The sequence below is a fragment of the Lepidochelys kempii genome, chromosome 7, assembly GCF_965140285.1.
Source record: "Lepidochelys kempii isolate rLepKem1 chromosome 7, rLepKem1.hap1, whole genome shotgun sequence".
Lineage (NCBI taxonomy): Eukaryota > Metazoa > Chordata > Testudines > Cheloniidae > Lepidochelys > Lepidochelys kempii.
Window position 1 is genome coordinate 103,974,020 of NC_136386.1, and position 21,737 is coordinate 103,995,756.

Below are 21,737 nucleotides of genomic sequence, written 5' to 3' on the forward strand. Positions count from 1 at the left end.
AATTTGGATAAACCTTCCCCCAAATTCAGGCACGGAACACACCCGGGTGTCAGCTCCCAGGGGAACGAGGGGGGGACGTCTCTGCGGTTGAGAAGAGAGGGTTAGCAAATAAAGCGCCTTCTTAAGGCTACTATGGCTGCGGCGACCCACCAGTGCTAAATAGTCCGCACCGTGTAGCCTGAACGCGGCCATCCCCCGGCAGGGAAATTTCCGCCAGCGGAGGAATCGTGGCTGGGGTGGAGAAGGGAGTTGATGGCAAAGGCGGACAACATGTGGCGGCGCAGGGGGGCGGCAGGAGCACCCGGACTCCGCGGCTGCCAGCGGGGAGGAGGGAATCCCCCTGTCTCCGGGCGATGGGTGTTTGTGGCGGCAGGAGGGAGGCCGCGGGGACGGCGCCGTGGGAGCGGAGGACACCCCCCCCCGCGCCCCGCAAGCCGCTGCACGTGGGGAGCCGCCGAGGGCCGAACCCCGCGATTCCACGTGGCTGGGAGGAGGCGGGATCCCGACGGAGCGGGGAGCCGTGCGGGAGCGCAGGGTGCCCGGCCAAAGGGACGAGCCTTTCTCCGCTCACGCTGGCGCTGCGCTTCCCTGGTTATTGTCTCCTCCCCAACTCGGCCACTTCCCCTAGTTTCCAACTTCATTTGTTTCGGGCGGGCGCAGAAAAGTGCAGCAGAAAGAGGCCGGCTCCCGCCGTGTGGCTCCCCCCCCCCTCCGCCCCTCTCCCCTTCCCCTCCTTTCTTCCTCGCTGCGTCTGTTTGCACTTTAGCTGAGCCACTAATCCCCCGAGAGCGCCTATTTGTAGTGAAGAGTCTCTATAGGGGGCGAGGCCGGCCCATGTGGGTTTGTGTCATTGGTTTGCAAAGAGAGACCCCGCCTATTGCCCCAAAAAAAAAAAAAACAAAAAAAAAAAAAAAACGAGCGAGCGAGCCCCTACCTTTCCCAGCTACTCCGCACGGAGAGGCGGGGAGGCCGGTGCTGAGCCTTTCCACCCAGGGAGCAGCCGCCAAGGACTTTGGGGGTGTTTGCTTTTTTTTTTTTTTTTTGGCTTTTTTTTAAAAAAAAAAAGAGCCAAGTTGAAATTCGCATCCTCCTCGCTCCTGCGAAAGAGTCTTTCCCGCGGCTGCCCCCATCCCCACTTGGAGCAGCCGCTCGGAGGAGGAGGGGATTAAGTTTGTGTGTGTGTGTGTGTGTCATTTTAAGGTGGATCTCAGGCAGCAAGAGCCCCGGAGAGAGAGAGAGAGAGAGGAGGCGATCGATAAAGGGAGAGATGCAGCGCTGAGAGGAGAAGGCGGCGGCGGCTGCTGCAAGCTGGGGGGCTTTGCTCCCTGTGGATATTTGGAGCCAAGGCAGAGGTAAAAGGGGGGGGGGCAGGATATTTGCAATGAAGGGCTGGGTTGGTGTGCGCTCTCGCCCTACCTGCAGTCTTAATGTTTGTGCCCGTGGTGGTGCCCATGTGTTTTCGCTTCACTGCGCCACACAGAGCGGGGGGAAAAAAGGACAAGGGAAGCCTGAAATCTGAGGACATCTTTGGTCATTCCCCCACCCCACCCCCCGGCTTTAATCCGCCTGGAGAGAGCCCCTGCTATATATATCTATTTACACATTTACGGGGGCGGGGATGTTTGCAGTTCTAGTTGCTGGAGGATGCAAAACTACCAGATCCAATTAGAACCGGCGGGGGGGAGGGGGGCTATTTCCCGGTGCCAGGGGTGTGTGCGCGCGTTCGGTGTGTTATTGTGCTGATTATTGTCTTGGCTTGAAACATCGGTGCGTGTGCGTAATGCCCCTGCGATTGATCATGCATGTATATGTGATGCAGACTTCGGAGCACGCAGGGACAAATATGGGCCAGTGGCTCAAGCCAGCGAGCGAGTTCAAGCCAGCCGAGGTAGTGCATATATATTTTTTGTTGTTGTCGTTCGGGGGCGGAGGGGAAGGGAGAATGACAAATCTTTAAATTGCTGCTCTCGTCCTCTTCAAATCTCCCCTTTCCAAGAAGCTCCCCCAGTGCAGCCGGAGAGTAAGTGAAAGACGTTAAACGAGGTGAAGTGGAAATCTTTTGTTTCGCTGGGCTCTGCATTGTTTACTTAGTGTTGAGTATGATGGACAACATCTGCCAGCAGATTAGCAGGGTTACCCACGGTTTGCAGGGCTGCCAAAGTCTCGGCCAAGACAACGGCGGGGGGCGTTTCTCACTCAGCCTTTAATATAGCCTGGCCTGGGACTTCCTCCTTTTGCCCACATGCTGGAGCCTGCACTTCACGTCTCCTTTCCTCGTGCACTTTTCGGTGCACTTGAAGCCGCAATCGGAAAGTTTGCCTGGTGCAAACAGTCGTGATGCTAACAATGGCAGAGTTGGGTCGTGGTGGGCGTGGCGCGGCGCGGCTCTTTTATGCATAATCCGCCCGGAGAGGAACGTATTGATTTGGGGGCTTGCTGGAGCCTTTGCAACGTGGACGCGTTTGGTGGACCTTATAAAAGCAAGGCACTGAATTTAGTCTCTAAGGTGCCCCACGTACACCTGTTCTTTTTATAAAACAAACATTTCCGGAGTTGGGGGACGGGGGGGAGGGGGCATGAGCAACTGGAGGGAAATCCGGTTCATTGGCACAGGTACTTTGGAATCAGTCGAGTTTGAAGGGGAAAGCCTAGGGCTGGTAAATGCGATAGTGACACGTTCCATCGGCTTCATTCTGGAGGGTGGATTGAAAAACTCCTTTCCGAGGAAGCGTCCTGATTAATTTCCTTGTAACGTTGCAACGTAATGCAACACTTCTTACTCCACATGGATCGCTAAAGCGATTGGAAAGCTGGTGCGCCTGCAGTCTAGGGTACCGTAGAGCCTACCCTACCGTACAGAGTGGGATTGTAAACAGAATAAGGTTTCTTACTCAGTAACTGGCACGTAGTTAACAGTGCTCCGCGTTCAGCATTTCGGCGTGCCTGCAGTTTGTGCCTCACAGTCTGCTGTGTGTGTGTGATTTAGAAGCGATCTTGATTGTTTGGTATTTGATACCACTGGCTATCCTCAGCAGCCTCAGTAACCATCTTTTGGTGCTGTTGAAATGAAAATTAGATACAGTTTTCCAGAATGAGGTGCTGGAAAAGGGTTTCACCTTTTTGATAAATAATGCACTGAAGAATTAAAATGCAGATCAGTCACTTTAGCAATTCCTTCGTACACATTAGGGGTTTCTGTGTTTATATATAATATTAATCATCCTCCCTGGACATATACCTTTTAGAAGGAAGCAAAATTATTAAATTTAACTTGTTTGTAGTACAGCAACAAAGTTTGTGTGTTCTTTTGCACTGTTTTGTACAATAGGAGATGCTTTCTGTCCCCCTGCACGCTAAGGTTCATACATTATTTGAATTATGTTCCATATAAGATCTACTTCTGTTTTATTTTTCTTGTGTGTACTCACTACAACTGTTATAGTCCTAGGAGAAAACAAATATTTTTTTCATGTAGTTTCCATAATCTTTGGACAGTAAAATATCATTTTAGTTTTTTTCCTGTTGCTTAGGGTTCCTGCTTATATACATGGAGCTTTAACAATTTTATATTGTGCTTTAAAACAAACCTGTGTCTCAACCTTTACAGAGCAGCCGTGTGTAAATGTGTGTGGATTAAAGCTATGCTGTATACTTGAGCCTGAAAGAGCTTGTTCTTTTAACAGAAACTAACTAGACATGGAACTGAAATAAAGAGTAGTCTTTTGTCTTTCAACAAGATTGCACCCCTAAGGTAAATCCTGGATGTGGCTTAATGTATTACATGTTGCCTGAGACTGTGATGCTGTCCTTTTTATTACACAAGGAAGAAAGTGTAAGGAGATGAAGATTTGAAAATAAAACAAGACAAGTCATTTCTTCTTTCAGATATACTTAGAGTTGCCCGTGAAGTTGCATGCAACCAATGAATGTATTTAGTCCTAATTAGACCACTTTAATTGTTCACACATGATCAAATATAACATAACCGAACAAAATAAACAAACATGTACGGTTCTGTAGTGCATTGAGGGATATTTTATATATGTTGATCATATATTTTTGGTGATATTAGTGAAATAAATAGAATTAAAGATGTCCAGTGCTTATTAGCCTCTGTGACCAGTTATTTCCATAGGGGAGGTAGTTTATCAATTGGCATAAAAGTGCAGTTATTTCAGATTTGCAGAAAAATGTCTGTACTTTTTAGTTTATGCAAGCTTAGTGAATAAAGTAAATGGCAGATAAGTTGTCTAGTGACAGAATATTTTTGTTAGTCTTTCCTTCACTGGATAAGGGCGATGCCTGCTTCACCATTCTTTAAAGGTTGCTTCAACAAGCAAAACTGAAGACACACTCCTATAATGAGACTCTGTTCAGAATACTATGAGGCATTTATGATTATACAAGTGATTGTTGTAACACAGGCATTTCACTTACTCGTACTGTAGTAAAAATTATTTTTAGTAATTTGTATGTGTTTGTAATCTTTTAGTACCACAAAGCTGATTTGTCTTCAAACTTCATAGAGTTGCCAAAGTGAAGTGATTTGTACAGATAGCCTTTTCATCTTAAATAAGGTCTTATATGTTTTATTACTAAACTTTTTGTCAGAAGGGTGGCATAAAATGGCTATAAGTGGTAGTATATGACATCTTACTAATAATTGATATAGTCTGTGAAAAACTTGTATTATTAATGCAGGGCGATATTTTTAGACAGGAACTCTTAGTTTTGAAGGCTTTTGTAAAACACTTGTTTGTCATTAATAAGGTATAGGGGTTTGCTTTCATGGTTTTACAAATACACGTTAATTAGTAAAAATTATTATGTGGTTGAGTGTCTTCACTTTCTTGTATTGTCAGTGGCTACATCTTTATTTGCGTTTTGATTTTTAAAAATAATTTCTAACATGGAATCAAATATGGTTTGTCTGGTGAGGGAGGTAAAATGTACATGTTCAGAAAAAGAATGCAGTCACGTTTTAAAACATTTTAATGTTGACCGTGGGAAGTAGTTTGTCAGGATAGAAAATGTTGTTCTTGTAAAACTTTATAATGTAAAAATAATGCCATTTTTTTCTTTTAAATGATTAATTCATGTCTTACAATCAAACCACCAGGCTTTTAAACCTGGTTTTCTTTATGGCATATGCTGTTTAGAATCCAGGAGGTTCAGTCGAATAGGATCCCTGACACAGAATGACATCCTGCAGAAATCTAGCACCAGAATGCTATTTGCTAACAGTGCATTCCTATCATGAATCAGTTTTGAAGGCAAAGTTGTACCCTTTGCACTTATGCTTTTCCTAAATGGAAAAATTTTAAAGGAATTTACAGTAATGGTAGAATGGTGGCAGTAACTTTCATTTTTAACACTGTCATTTCAGTATAGAGAAGTTGTCACCATAATGTATGTGACCATGGCCTGGGTCCCAGTGTTAATAATCTTTGTATCAGTAAAAACATCAACCTAAATGTGCTGTGTCCTAGACACTGGCTACAAATACACATTCATTAAGTCTGTGGCTGGTGAAGGAAATTTGTCTGCCAGACTGGGTACAGTTGAAATAACACTTCTGCAATTCAGCTAACATTTCTGTAAGAATGTGTACAATACAGTTTTTTAAAGTAATTGAATCAGGAGTTGCTTGACCCATTGGAAAGGGTAAGTTAATTTTAGTAACAAAATACAATACATTTTTTGGATGGCTTGTATCAGCCATAAAAATTGGAAATAACTTGACTTGTGCCAAAGTAGTGAAATTGCGCTCCTATAAACATACACTACTGAGAATTTTGCTATGGGCATGTTAAAATACTGGAGTGTGATGCTGTTGTGAAAAATTGTAACAGTCTGCTAGGTCTTGCATTTTATATTTGTTCAGGATTCCTTAAATTATACTATATCTGAACTAAGTTAAATAATTGTGGAATATATTAAGTAATGATGATCTTTACAAAATAAGTCTTTCCCTAGATCTTTGATGCTAATTTTGATGGAATATATGAAAGAACTGGGTGAAAGCTCTTTTCTAATATATTCACAGTGTCATTTGTAAGACAGCATTCGATTATTCGTCATAGTTTCAGAATAGTATTCTGAAGGGTTCAGTGTGTCTTTAGTTCCTGATTTTAATGGAGACTAACCAAATGTGATCAGTGGCTTTTCAGTGAAGTCAACACTCCCCATGGATTTTTAATAGAAGGATCTGGCCCTTCAACCTTTTTGTCCCATCTGTACATCCTGTATAAATACATACCTGTCATTTAAGTCTTTTTATGTAAATTACTATTCCACTAAGGGCATTTCGTTTTTAGGCTCTGAAAGGAGAAATGACATGAGGATTCACATATGCATACGGAATGTGCAGTAGGGAGAGAGGAGGGCTATTGTTAGCGTGGAATGAGCATAGCAGAAAACAAGGGGCAGTTTAATCCCTCTTCAGTCTATCTGTAGGGAATGGGGTGAAATCCTGGTTCCAGTGAAGTCAATGGGCAATTTGCCACTGACTTCAGTGGGACAGGATTTCACCCTAGCAATTATAATTCTGTTGACAGGTATTTGTACAATGTTACCTGGCACTTTAAATTCTGATTCAGAAGCACACTTTGTCACTTTCATGCATATGAAGTTCTAAAGGGATGTGAAACAAACAGAAAAAGGAATAAGAGACAAGTATTTCCATTGCAATCAGTGGTATTCTTCCAGCAGTAGAGAGGGGAAGTAAAAACAGATAAGATGGGTTTTAAAGGGAAGGCTGAAAAAAAGAAAAGTAAAGATAAAAGTGAAATATCCTGTATGAAATGGAAGTTACTGAATTCAGGCCTTGAAGGCTGAATCCTCTGTTTATTGACATTGAGCAAGGTGAGGAAGTTTGCATCATCAATGTGCTTCAGCCCCACCACGGTGAGAATATCTTTCAGTGTGAAAAAGTAGTGTGGTCTCCATGCCTATTCATGTCTTGTCATTTCTGATGAGACTCCCATAAAGGGGCCAGACAAAAATCCCCCTGGAATTCAGTTGTAGTTTTGGATGTGTAAGGACAGCAGGATCAGGTCAAAAATTGGCAAGTTTATGTCAGTTGTGATGGTGGTTTTTATGATGTTGATACCCATCTACTGGGAATTGGACCAAGAACACAAACTCATTTCACACAGGCAACCATTCTAGTTAGGACCAGTCCTGCTTGTATACATAGATATAGTTACTCTTTTCTGTGTTTTCTACCCACATTCATTATACTGTGGACTGTTTGCTTGCGAACAGGCTCTGTTTACCCAGGACTAAACATCTGTTGCTGTTTTTTGCCCCACCCCCGCCCCTGATGTCATAATCCTGAGTGTGTGATGTCAGGTAGTTTATCAGTAAATGATGGTGATGTTGCAGACAGAAGATTATGATTTATCTTGGAAGAATAAACAGCAGGGAAAGACAAACTCAAACAAAATCCTGTTTTCGTCTTTTTTACTAAAGAAGGGGGAAAAAATGTAGACAGCATAAGGCTGCAGATAAGTAAATGTTCTGAACTAGAATTTGTTACAACTTTTTTTCAGGAGACCATCAGCACCTCTTTAAAGTCTCATTAGTTCATGGTTGTGCAATGCTTTGAAAAGTATACATTGCTGTGTAAGTGGTAAGTGTTGTGTATAGGCCACATCCCTTTCTCAGCACACTACCTGAGCAACTGGGCGATGCGCTGTGTTCCCTGTTTTGTGGGTGATGTGTGGGTGATGGGAAAGAATCCTATTCCATTCTCCCAGGCCATGGAGCCCTCTGTAGGAGCGCTTCGGATATGTCTTTTGTGCATTTTGGGTCCGTGTACTTGCACATTCAGTGGCTCTGCTTCCATTCCCCCCACTCCCCGCCTCCAGTGTGAACAGATGACCTGCTGCTGCTGATTACAACTCCGTGGTACACAGGAGGTTTGCATCCTTATGTGGCCTCGACCAAACATACATTGAACAATATTAGTTCCATTGTGTTCAGGCCCCTCTGTGACTTGAAGGTGGGGGTTGGGTGCAAATTTGACTCTCTCTCTGCGCTACATTTCATGCCCTGCTTGCAACAATTGTATTCGTACTGCTAGGTGAACTTTACTATATACTGCTCCCTTCACATTACAAATTATGGGGCTGATTTTGGTTGGGTAACTTGATCTGGTAAGGGTCTTCTTACAAATAGAGCTGGTAGAAAGAAATCAAGGGGTGGGGAAACGTGTTGATGGAAATGCTGGCAAATTAGACATCATTTGTGCTCTGTTGTGTTTTGTACATGCCTGGCTTTTATTTTCTGACTTTTCCACAGGATTATTTTCAAAAATTAATTAAAAAAATTAATTTAAAATTAGAACACTTTTGAGGAAGAAATACCACCGTGTGACTAAGCTGACCTGATAGAGAATTTGCACATAGATACGAACTTTTCAAAAGGTTAACAATGGTTAGATATGCAGTTTTGGTTTGGGCCCATCTCAGCTGGTAACATGACAGTTGCACATACAGACTATATATCACATGAACAGAAAGACCGTTAGCTGCATAACCGATGGTTTCTCCCCAGTAGCAAAGCTGTGGTGACCCAGAGGATATCTATTAGTGGTGTACCAATTGCGTCTCTCAGTCCCCTTAGTGTAACAATTTGCATTAAAAAATTGATAACAAAGAAGAGAAGTATTTTTTTTTCAGCACAAGAGAGCATCTTTAATAGCTGCAATAAGCTGCAAAAATTTACTTGTAAAACTCCTTTCAGTTCTGTCCTAATAAAAGAACAGAAATTGTATGTGTACTGAGTATCTCATGTGATAGCAATATGGTTTTTTGAAAAGGGTGTGGGAGTCAGGAGACCTGGATTCTAATCCCAATGTTGCTATTTATTTGCTCTGTAACCTTGTTTGAGTCACTGGTTGTTTAGATTATCTGTCTGTCTGACTTATGGGCTTATTCAAACTAAAGATTTTTACTTCAAGTTTATTGACTGCTAAATAATTAGAGGTACTTAACACATTTGTAAAAGTTTGGGACAGGGTGGATAAAAATCAATGATTAAAAAATAAAATTGGATTTTTTTTATTTAAATGGGATTTTTTTGCTAAAATGTTTTTTGAGGAAAAAACCTATCTAAAGATATTTTTTAGCTATAATATAGCTTAATTAAAACTATCTCATCATGGAATAGGGATTATAGATTTGAATTCTATAGTTTGAGACAATATATTCATGTAATGTTTGTAAATGAATTCCAATAGTTCATGGATTAGGAACCCAATCTTATGGGGTTCCAGGGGCTTCTGTACAGATTATTTAGGTTAATCTTTCTATCTACCTAATGGGACTCAGTGCTCAGTCTAGAAGATACCATCAGAGATGCTTAGTTTTGCAGTTCTCAAACTGTGGATTTGTGTCTCCAGAGATAACATGCTTGTTAACAACAAAAATGTTTTCAAATAAATAAATAATATATAGAGGTGAGAAATAGTTAAATAGAACAATTTATTCTCCTCCTAATACAGCATGGCAAGAAAATCCTCCAAATATTAATGATTAACCCATTTATTTGGAGATAGTTCACCTCCCAATGACTTCATAAATGTCTGCTTCAGTTACCTTTGGTAAATGAAATAACCAAACAGTCATTCATTTTCTGATATAGCTGTAAAACTAATCTGAAAAGTTTTCAAAATAAATCACTTTAAAAATGTATAGTGTGTACCTTCTAAAAATGAATCCTACATCTATCTCTGAGTTGTAAAGAATATGTATTGAGGTTAAAACAACAAGAATGCCCGTTTATGTAGAAATTCATGATTAAATCGAGTCTTCCTGTCTAGTGATTTAAATCAATTTGATTTAAATCAAATCCACCCTGGTTTTGTGAAGTGTCTGAACCCTCCCCACATGTTTGTTCCAGCATATGAACATTTGTGGGTTACTTGGGGACAGATGTGTGGGGAGTATCCAGACTAGCCTTTACAAATATGTTAAGTACCCTGAGTTCCTAATTTGAGGTAAAAAACTGTAGTGTAGTCATACACTGTGTCTTCATTCAGGTGTAGCATTATGGGGCCCTGATCTCAACTGGGCCCTATATAGTAGCACCTAAGTAGGCTCAGTTCCCAAAGGATTATTTATGGCCCTTGACATCAATGGAAACTTTGCCTTACTGAGCCACGCAGTCTTGAGCTGTGTGTGTTGCTGTAAGTATACTTGTTTTACATTCCATTATGTGCTGCACAGAACAGTATACCCCTCTCCCGCTTTGCATGGAGCCCTTTCCGTTTGGTGCGCTGGTGAGAGCAGGGCACTGGGCCACAGGTTGGACAGCGTTTAATGAATTGTGAAATTGTATACTTGGAAGACGTGTACGTGGGGAAACTTGTATTAGTCTTGAGTCTTACAAAACCACCTTTTAAAATGTTTTGTTTCATTCCGAGTGACCAATCTTTTAAGATACCTGATCTTCGGAAAGAGTGAAAGTAAACATCTGGCAGAAATAAATGCTGTTTGGGGACTGAAATGTAAATTCAATTAAAAAAAATCTACAAAAGTCAATAATAGATTTTAATAATTAAGTAAGTTTTTAGGTTTATTTGTTTGAAATGAATCTTCCTTGACTCTCAAAACACAGAATTAGGGCAGCGGCTGTGACAAAGATCATACACAGTTTGAGTCTTGTGCTTCAGTGGAGCCTCATTTGGGTTCTGTGTGGGCACAAGGGTCTGTCTCTGCTGAGTCGGTTGCAAGATTGGAGGCTCCTAGCTTCACCCCTTTCTCTGAATGTCCTTTTTCACAAAAGACATTGTCTCATTTGGACAAAAGTGTGAAATGCACCAGAGGTGACTGTTAAAGATTTAAAACAAATAGACAGTAGAATAACCCCAGAGACTTGATTTTCAAATACAGGACTCTGCAGTCGCTCTAGCATGTGTAAACTTGTGTAATGTTGTCAAACAATCAATTGATATTTATTTGCGACAATGCATACCAATTATTACTTAACTAGACCCCTGAAGCACAGTGTGGTTAGAGAATGTGTGCAGTGGAGACATAATGTTTATGAGAAGCCAAGTGCTTTAATGAGACTGGGAATAATGTAGAATGATTCATTGTTACCAAAAATAACTACTATTAAATGAATGCTGTCCTGTATATTTTTAGGCCCTGATTCAGTTCTGAAAATACAGCTCTCTTCTGTGGTAAGCAAGTCTGCACAAAGCCACAGGAGACTCTAAAATGAGCCTACCTGGGTTTACTGAGGCCATGTCTACATTTACAAACTGCTTTTTTGTTTTCTAAATAAAGAGGCAGCAGGGTTTTGTGGGGGAGGAAAGAGCCAATGGCGAATAAGAGGTTGGGGCCGTGGAAAGAGATGCCCAGTATAGGCAGGACAAGGAAGGAGCTGGCAACAGTGACTTTTTCTCCTCCACTCCCATAATCAACTTCAAAGAGAGGACAAAAGAGAGAGCCCCATCCCTATTAATAGCCAGAATGGTAGATGGGAGTATAGAATACCCACACTTCACCCATCGGCTTGGAACAGAGCTTTCATCTACCAGGGTGAGGAGGAAAGGGCTTACAGTGCTCTGTCCTCCTGTGAGTGACAAAGCCTGGGCGATAGTCGTCTTCCCTTAGTCAGCAGGAATGGTGTAGATCTCTTCCCTCTTTCCCATCAGCTAGGAGGGGGACAGTAGGATTCCTTGCTGTCTCCTAGTGCTTTTCTGGGATGCGCTGTCTCTGCCTTCCCCCTCCCAACCAGCTGCGGGGGGAAAGGGGAACTTTCTAGGGAATTGTTTTGGCAAGCCCCCTGTCTAGGATCCCAAGTGCTGTAGAACTGAACTCTGGCTGACTGTAATTATGCATTGCTGTTGTAAAGTGTTCAGCTGGTGTTAAGACTTTTATGCTTCCCGTTGTATGGCCTAGAAAGGGGAAGTCCCAAGGCTCATATTTGAAATGTGTCTGCTAAACCGCACAGCCCTACCAGTGCCTAATTTTGTATTTCAGAGGAACTTTGTTCTGGATATTGAGCAGAGACTTTACCTGCCCTGCTGTTCAGGCAAGATTTGTGGGAAACAGGGGGAAATAAGCCTGTGTAATTATGAAAAATCAGACGAGTTCCAGCACATAAAGAGACTGTTTTTAACATAGCCTTAAGAATATGGCCTAAACTGGCAAAAGGCAGGAGCATCAGAATTATGGCTGAAATTCTATCTCTAACCCCACCCTGCTGTGTCTAGTTATTGCAGAGGTCTCTGAACAGTGGGTGATTTTTTTACATAGCATGTGTGCTGTAATACCGAGTGCAAATAGGGTAGGTTAACAACAGGTTTCCCTCTGTGTCAGTTTCTTGGTTTTTATCAGTTTACCCTTTAGTTTTATTTGTGTGTGTGTGTTCTTTATTTGTGTTAGTTGGTGGAAAAATGTAAATTTCTCTTTAAACATGTGAAACACTGAATACAACAGACCCTTTACAAGGGATAATAAAAGACAGATTTTTGCATGTTTATGATGTGAAAACTTTTTGGTGGGATTGGCATATGGAGAGAATCAGATACCAATTGGTACTTTGATCCCAGGCCATTTACCCCATCTGAAACTTGAGCAAATATTTTAGCCCAAATATTGGGAGTTGTATTGAAAAGTCGACAGATCTAAACTAAAGTTAGACTAATCGGCCCCAAGTTTAAATTCAGTCTCTTATGTGTAAAAGTGTTTCATCTGGTTTCCATGCTCTTGCAGAATATCTGAAGCTTCTGTAACTTGTGTATGTTTGCTGTATGTTTTAGCCGATGCCACTAGTACATACTATATTATGTGTTCAGAAGTGTTAAAATGCAGCACTATGGGTGAGAGTTTACATACCCGAGAGTCAGAAAATGTTAGGTGTTAGGGTATCCTCATTAACCATGGTTTTCCTCCTTCCTTTTTTAGTGTATATTATAATAGGGTCTTTCATTACACGATCTCGCAACATATATGAAATGCAGGAATACAAAATATGTGTAATGCTAAGATTACAGAAATAAGTGAAATCCTGTTGTACATCACCGTATTATTTGCCCCCAATGTGCCATTCTACCCTTTGCTCATTTAGGCTACGTCTACACTATGAGTCGGGGGTGTCATTCCCAGCTCTTGTAGACATACTTGTGATAGCTCTCATCTGAGCTAGCACACTAAAAATAGTTGTGTAGCAGCGACAGCAGGCGTGGCATGTGCTGGCAGCCTTGAGTACGTGCCCACAAGGTTTAGATGGATTTGTACTTGGGGCTGCTATCATGGTGCCACTGCTGCCACTCTCCGTGCTGCCATGGCTACACTACTGTTTTTAGTGTGTTAGCTCAGATGAGAGCTAGCACAAGTATGTCTGTGCAAGCTGGGATACTCACTCCTAGCTCGTAGTGTAGATGTAGCCGTAATACAATAGTTATAAGATCACAAACAGAGGACTATGGCAAACTAAAAGGTATGTAATATAATGTCGTAGAAAAGAACAGAAACTCTTTTTCTAACATTAGAAGCACAGATGTAGTATTTTTGTCTTTTTTTTCCCATACCATTCATTTTGTGCAACAAATGACAGTACTGCAACATATGCATGCAAGGGGACAGTTTTGAGGTTACTATATATATCTGAGCACTTTCTGGATTTCCTAACTTTTGTACATTGACGCTTCTGTTTTGATGCACAGTTTATTTCCACATGGTTTCTTGTGCATTATTTGAAAAGCAAAAATATGAAAAATAAAGAGATGAAAAAGTTTTTGGTGTTGGAAGGATGAAGTATAATCCCGCATTTGGAAGAGTCTCCATAGGAGGTGGAATTACAGTTGTAGGCTGATCCACAAAAAACAACTCACAATGTATCTTCTCAGACTTTTTTTCTTTTGAGGAGGTGTCCCATCTAATCTAAACACCAGGCCAGACTTTGCTTAGAGTATGAAATCTGACGCAGTCACAGTTCTTGATGGTCTGGCTGCAGGTGACTTGGCTGTTTCTATGGAATCCTAGGAGCACCATGTATCAGAAGCTGGAATCAAACTTAATAAGTCTCCCATAGAATTAATGCAGAGATACTGGACAAGCCCAGGGAGTCAGTACTTGGTTACTTGGCAAGGTATCAAACAGATAAAATTGCATGGGGCGGAGTGAGTGATGGAAGGCTACATAGGAAAAAGGAATTTTGAAGAAAGGGAGTGAAACCTCATGGTACAGCAGGATACTCCCAGATGGGGGCAGCATGAGGAAATCCAGAGTGTGAGAATCCTGGTGTCAAACCCTGGCCTTGTACCCAGTCCCACTGGATTCTTGGGAAGCAGCCTTGGCCATCATACCACACCAATGCATTCATTTACTGCGGAATTCACAGATGTGGGTGGGCCAGCTTCCAGGATTCCGCAGCCTGCTTCCTGATTGGTCACATGATGTTGACTCTGGTGACAATATATAGACTTTTTGCTTCCTTTCTGGCCTTGTCTGAGCAACAAGCCACTGCCTGTTAGTTGCTGCTTGGGCCCTGCCTTGTTGCCTCACTTGACCCTGCCAACTACCTCGCTGTACATTCTCCTTGGATTGGATCTCCTAGCTATCAAACCTCTTATGTGAATTCTGACCACTGATCTGGACTGCCCTTTGACCCACCTGACCCTGAGTATTATACAGAGCCACTTGTGGGAAGTGATGACAAAGAGATTTTATCCTACGGGTTGCTGAGCATCCCTTATATCCCATTGACTTTGATTTCATTGAGAATTGAGGCCAGAGCACCTCACAGGAACAGGCCCATTGTCACCTCTTCCCACAGTTGGTTATGTGAATTACCTCATGCCACCCCTTATTCTGAGAATATCCTGCTTGACCTGGTACACTATGACTCTTCAATCTCTTTCTTGAAAACTATTCTCAAAACTTCCTTTTTCCATGTTGCATCCCTTCGCTTACCTCCATTCCAGCCTTTGTTCTGGTGTTTTTCAGGCTGTTTATGCATTTTTTTTTAAAAGTATCTATCTGTGGCAGTACAGCCAAAATTTTCAAACATAGGTACGTAATAGGGCAAGATGGTCATGAATATAAATCAGAAGCTAGGAACTGTAGAAATTTGATATGGGAAGTCAAAGAACATGAGGACAAATCTATGGCTGGAAGAGTGAAGGAAAATAAGGAGTATTTTAAGTGCATCGTGTACAAAAAGAATCCTAACATTGTGTTGGTCTGTTACTAGACTGAAGTGGTAGAATTGTCAAGAATAATGCAGAAAAGGCAGAAGTGGTCAATACATATTTCTGTTCTGTATTTGGGAAAAAAACATGATACATTTATATCATACGATGAAATAATTTCCATTCCAACAATAACTCAGGAGAATGTTAAACAATTACTAAAGTTAGGCCTTTTTAAAATCAGCAGGTCTGGATAACTTGCATCTGAGAGTTTTAAAAGAGCTGGCTGAGGAGCTTGTTGGACTGTTAATTTTGATTTTCAGTAAGTCTTCAACAGTGGGGAAGTTCCGGAGGACTGGAAGAAAGCTAATGTGCCAGTGTTTTAAAAGGGTAAATGGCAATTAAAGGCCTGTCAGCCTGATGCTGATCAGAGCAAAATAATGGAACGTCTGATACAGAACTCAATATATAAAAAAAATTAAAGAAAGGTAATATTATTAATGTCAGTCATCATGGATTTATGGAAAGTAGTGTTGATGTAATATACTTAGACTTCTGTAAGCCATTTGACTTGGTACTGTATTACATTTTTATTAAAAATCTAGAGTGATATAAATCAACATGGTACATATTAAATGGATTAAAAACTGGCTAACAGATCTCAAAATGTAGTTTGTAAACAGGGTATCATAATTGAGCAGGTGTTTCTAATGGAGTGCTTCTGGGACTGGTTCTTGGTCCTATACTATTTAACATTTTGATTCATGTCCAGGAAGAAAACATAATCATCACTGAAAATTTGCAGATGACATACAGATTGGGGGAGTGGTAAATAATGAAGAGAACAGACTGCTAATACAGAATGATCAGGATTACTTGGTAAGCTGGACACAAGCAAATATTTTGTGTTTCAATATGGCCGATTGTAAATGTATACATCTAGGAATAAGGAATGCAGGTGGGCCTCTATCCTGGGATTAAGAGACAGAAAAATATGAGGGGTGTGGAGGATAGAAAATCCGCTAAACATGAACTCCCAGTGCACACTGTGGCCAAAAGGTTGAATGTATTCCTTGGATGTATAAATAGGAATATTGAATTGGAGTAGAGAGGTTATATTATCTCTGTATTTGGCACTGATGTGACCACTACTGGAATACTGTGTACAGTTCTGGTGTCTACAATTCAAGAAGGATGTTGATAAATTGGTGAAGGTTCTGAGAAGAGCCATCAAAGTGATTAAAGAATTAGAAAACATGCCTTATAGTGATACACTTGAGCTCAGTCTGTTCATTTTAACAATGAAAAGGTTAAGGGGTTACTTGATCACAGTCTGTAAGTACTTATGTGGAGAAAATAAATTTGATAATATAGGGCTTTACAATGTAGCAGAAAAGGTATAACATGATCCAGTGGCTGGAAGATGAAACTAGACAAAATCAGAGTAACAGTATGGCACAAATTTTTAACAGTGTGGGGTAGTTAATTATTGGAACAATTTACTAAAGTTTATGGTTGATTCTCCATTATTGCCAATTTTTAAATCAGGATTGGTTGTTTTTCTAAAAGATGGGCTCTAGTTCAAACAGGAATGTATTCAGGGAACTCCTAAGGCCTGTGTTATTAAGGAGGTCAGACTTGGTGATGACAGTGATCCCTTCTGACTTTATCATCTATAAAAAGATTGACATTTAAATGAAAATTGCTAGGTTTCCACAGGTGCTGTAGACCTGCACCTCCAGTCTACTTCAATAGGATTACTCACATAGGATAAGGCCTTCTCACAAGGGTAAAAGTTTGCAGAGTCTGTCCTTTAGTGAATAACACTTAGTAAAGATTGCAGGGTCTTAATTCTGTACTCTTCTCTTTGCTCAATTGTTAAGTCCTCAAGATCTTAAAAATCTATTGCAGCAATGAGAATGATGAACTATCTGCAGTGTCAGCACCTGGTAAATACCACTGTGGACTCAAACAGACAAGAAATTAGCAAAGGTCACATTCCATATGTGGGACAACACGTGTCAAATATGAACTTTCCTTCTTTAGTTTAAGTGCAGAAAATGTCTGGAAAAAATTTCTTACTGGATTGTCAAGTCATTTACACAACTGAATGAACTTGTTTAAACTTTAAAACACTTTTTAGCTGCCATCATAATTGCGGGAACCCCCGCCCCCCCCAGCACCCATGATCAACTTTTGAAAAAAAGTACAAATGACTGAAATGGGGTCTAAAATGGATCTTAAATTTAAATAAACTGTGATAGTGTGATCAATGCAACAAAAAAGAGAGTGTGTGTTGCATTTTAAAGAGAACAAGTACAAAACAATTAAAAATGAACAATTTAAAACCACAGTTCAAGTCTTCTAAAGCGAGATTTTGAATAGTGTTACTTATGTCTGGGCACCTTTCCAACTGACAGGGTAAGAAGTTGAGTTTTGAGATTGTAACCTTTTGTATGCACTCTAAGCTTCCTAAGACTCCACATAGTATTGAGATCATACTTTATCATGCATCACAAAACACTGTAGAAAGAGCACTCTAACAATGTTTACATCCTTTTTTTTTATCTACACTTTGTGCGGCTGAGCATTAGCTGTTAAGGGTGAGGCTGGAGTTATCAAGAAAGACATTTATTTTTAGTTTAAAAAAAATCAACAGCTGGATTTCACTTACTTCACAAAAGCCTTTGAGGCACTAAAGCTTTTTGCGTGACATCCGTTGAATATACAGGAACCGCATTTTAAGTCTAAAACTGAACATATTAAAAGCTGTGTCATAATGAAAGAAGTAAACCAGATCAAACTGTGACTGGATAAACAATAACAAATACTGATGTACGTTGTAACTTTTTAAGTAGTTCAAAATATTGTAGACTGGACAACTTCATTTCTTTACAGTGAGATTGGAGCAAAATATGAACTTGCCAGTGGAATTAAAAACACAATAGTAAAGCAAATCTTGAATTGAAGACATTTTAGGCATTTGGCTTTATGTGCATTAGCTTAAACAAACAAACAACATTAATCTCAAGATTCATGCAAATGAAACAAACCTTTAAGGCACTTATGTATAATACCAATGTTGTTATATTTAACCAGAGTACACAGTAAGGCCCATCTGCAAACAGGTCTACTCATATGCGTACAATTACTCACACTTAAGTGTTTGCAGTATCAGGGCCTATTATGGTGTTAATAATTCTTAGTGCAAAATGGCATAACTGGATACATTTGCAATCAGGACTGTGATAGTCTGACGAGTGAAGGTCATCTAGGGGCATAAGACAAGTATACTCAAATGCAGAATAGCTTGCAGGTTGAATGACTGATAGGACTCTCAACTAAGAGAAAGATGTGTATTATTAATCTGATACTCTGCTCAGAAAAGAGAGCTCACAAGATAAAGGCCGCATTCATTGATTGTTGTTGACTTCAGTATATCAGGTGCTATTCACAGAGTTGGCATTAGACATCTATTTCTGTAAAGCTGCACTGCATTCTTATGCCTCTTTTACAATAAAGATGTGATGGCCAAGATCCTGTTGGGAAATGTTTTGAGGGTTTTGGTTTCATATCCTTAAAAGCCAAATATTCCTTTGTACAATGCTCTTACCTCTTACCATTTTGTTCATATAATGGACATGACAAACATAAGCCCAGAGAGGTTCAGCTTTTTTGATGTCCCAGTACTGAACTTTCTTTAGAGGAAAATATAAGACTTTTGTTATTAACTCAGCTGTACTGAACTAATCCAAGATGGGTTGTTTTTTTTTTTGGATTGCATTTAGGCTTGGATTAGTAGGGAAATGACTGAATGATATGTCATGTTTATAAAATCAGGAGCACCTATCTATTTTCATACAGATCTCTTAATAGAGATTAAACACAAAATAAAGCAGAATGCGTGAACAGTGATATTCCCATAAGCAATATTGTAACTTGTACGCAATGTAATTACATTTTGTAGACTTGCCAATTAAGCAGTTTTGCTTTAGAGAAAAATTACCTTCAAGAGATTGAAGAAAAGCATTGCGGAGCAGTAAATCAAATAAAGTATATATGTATCACAGTATTTAGTGTATGCAGTTAAAATTTAAAAACTTACTTCTCTATTCAGGTGACACACTGTTGACAGCATGCATAATGAGATTCTGTGTGTGTCTCGTGGCATTTTTGGAATAGATTGGTGGGTATTAAAACATTTTGTATTTACCATATGACTTCTTGGGGGAGCCTTGTGACACATAGAACTGAGAGATGCAAGCAGTCTCATCTCCCTACCTATCCCACCTGAGCTCCTTTGCCTCCCATTGAATAACTTGGCTTGGGAGTTAACAAGTAATCGGAAAAAGGGTAGGTGAGTACCTAAGAGGGAAACTCAGAATTAACTCCTGGATATACACCAAGTGTTGCCTTATTAACAATAAGGAGCACTGTGTAGAGTGGGGGAGAAGACAATTCCTATAGAAACTGGAAAAAAGCAAATAAAAACGGTGAGCAGGAAGAAATCTTTTAAACTGTGCTGGGGGTTTGTTTTGTTTTCCCCCCACTCTTTACCCCAATCCTCTTGCCTCTTTTCCAACTTAGCGTAAGTCAGACAGCTGGCATGTGGCGTGTTTTGTAGATGGATAAGCAGTGCCACACACACACACACACACGTACGTATGTATGTGGCAGACGGGCTTCAGTTTGTATTGATAGCCAGCTAGCAAGCTATTTAATTTACTGTGGGGGAGGAGGGAGTCTTCCATGGAGAGAGACATCCATGTTCCATTTGCGTGCTGCACAATGCTCAGCTTTATCCTCCAAGGTGTAAGTTAAAGGGACAGATGTATGTATAATCCAAACATTTCCAAACTCCGCATTAAAACAATGAGATGCTCAACAGTGGCTCCAGTCAGCAAAGTCCTTCCAAATGTGATACTGCCCCTGGCAGCCCTGAAGATGTGCACTGAATACGTGCTGGATTGTGGGCAAGTCTGATAAAGAAGAGCAGTTTTTGCAAGGGATAGCTATGGATATATTATCATTGGCCAATGTTGCAAAGGATTGACATTTATAGCTCTATTTAAGGATTTTTTACATACTTGATACAGGCTTAGTCTGAATATTTCTGTCCTGCTGTATGCCTGGGATATTTGTGTCCACCCTTAGTTAGTCCTACCTATCTCAGGACACATCCTATCCCAGTGCTCCGTGCCATCAGAAATAGCTTACCCATAGATACAGGTGTTTCCTCTTTCTGCTGTCTTCTACCCGACTTGATGACTGAAGCATTGTTCTCATGTTGCTTCCAAGACATCGATCAGATTACTTTGTGTCTCCACAACTAGGTGGGAGACTTCCCCTTCCTCCCTGCAACCTCAGTAAAGAAGCAGATGAATGCATGTGACTCCACATGTCACACCTGCTAGTTAAGTATGTCTTGCTGGTCTTTATCTTCTCCTATTTTGTTGACTAGTTGGTTGAGGAAGGAGACTCTTGAATGTATATGGAGGGTGAGCGGATTCACCATCTGATTGCAAACCTGAGAAAATAAGACAAACTGTATCTTGGAGTCCATTGGATGGTGATATTCTGATTGATGGCACTTCAGTCTAAAGATAGTACCTACAGGTTCCGGTTGTGTTAATTATGTAATATTTATATTGTGGTATTCCCTGGCATCCCAGTTGGGACCAGGGTCCCATTGTGCTAGGCACTGTGGAAACACAAAGGAAGATATGGCACCTGCTCTGATGAGCTTACAGTTTTTAAGAACAGTTTCCACAGTAATTTCCTGTTCTAAATAATAGGGGGAAGCTGTGCTATCTCAGATACCACAAGGGCCGGCTTTAACATTTTTTGCCAGGCCTGTGAAGCACTAAGCTAGCAGCTTCCCCCTCCTCACTTCCTTTAGAAAAAGTATTACTGGTTCCTATACATACTCCTCCCAAAGAGAAGAAAATAAACTTATGTTTGTCTATCATAAGTTGCACCCACAATCCTATTTTTATAATTAAATAGAAATTGGAAATTGCAGGCATTCAGGATTATAAATCTGCAGGTACTAACTTGAGATACCCAGGTTGGTAAATCTTGCTTTATATGGCTTGACAAAGGCTACCGAGGCAGCAGGTATCAGTGCTACTGTCTGAGTCAGTCGATCGGCCCACTAGGGCAGGCCATACTGCCTTACATGCAGTTGAGCTGCCTGGCTCTGGCTGCTCAACAAAGGAGATGTCTCAGCTGCAGTGAGCAAGCTGATCTGGAGCTTGTTGGAGTCTAGTGCCAACCCTAGTAACCTAGTAAATTGCCCCCTACAGTTCTGAGCTCATCTGGAATCTGCCTAAAAATAAAGGTCCTCTGGCTATAATTGTCCCAGGTCGCAAAAGCCAGCCCCGGTTGACTGTGAGGGGACTGTGAGTAACTGAAATCAGTGACAAGAGTTCAGCCCTAGTGATCAGTTCCAATTTTCAAGGATATCTTTGTAAGAAAGAGACTTAGAAATTCTATTTTAATGAAATCTGGGGCTCTTCTCCTTATTTCTAAATCCCAGGATTAGTGGAGGCCTTCAGAAGCTGTCTGTGCGTCCCAGTGTATGGTA

General features: G+C 40.8%; 1 protein-coding gene across 17 annotated transcripts in view; it reads left to right on the forward strand.

Annotated features, from left to right (window-relative positions):
- Nucleotides 1-941: 941 nt before the first annotated feature.
- The window catches only part of CTBP2 (C-terminal binding protein 2), a 231,215-nt gene continuing 210,419 nt past the window's right edge, over nt 942-21,737 (forward strand). For 6 of the 17 annotated variants that reach the window (XR_012160053.2, XR_012160052.2, XR_012160054.2 and 3 more), the window contains exons 1-2: nt 942-1,352; nt 15,924-16,030. The gene's annotated coding sequence lies outside the window, so the exon portion shown is untranslated. Of the gene's footprint in view, nt 1,353-1,791; nt 1,889-2,241; nt 2,507-15,923; nt 16,031-20,545; nt 20,570-21,737 lie in introns of those variants that run through there. The other 11 variants (XM_073354089.2, XM_073354088.2, XM_073354090.2 and 8 more) reach the window with 8 other exon arrangements.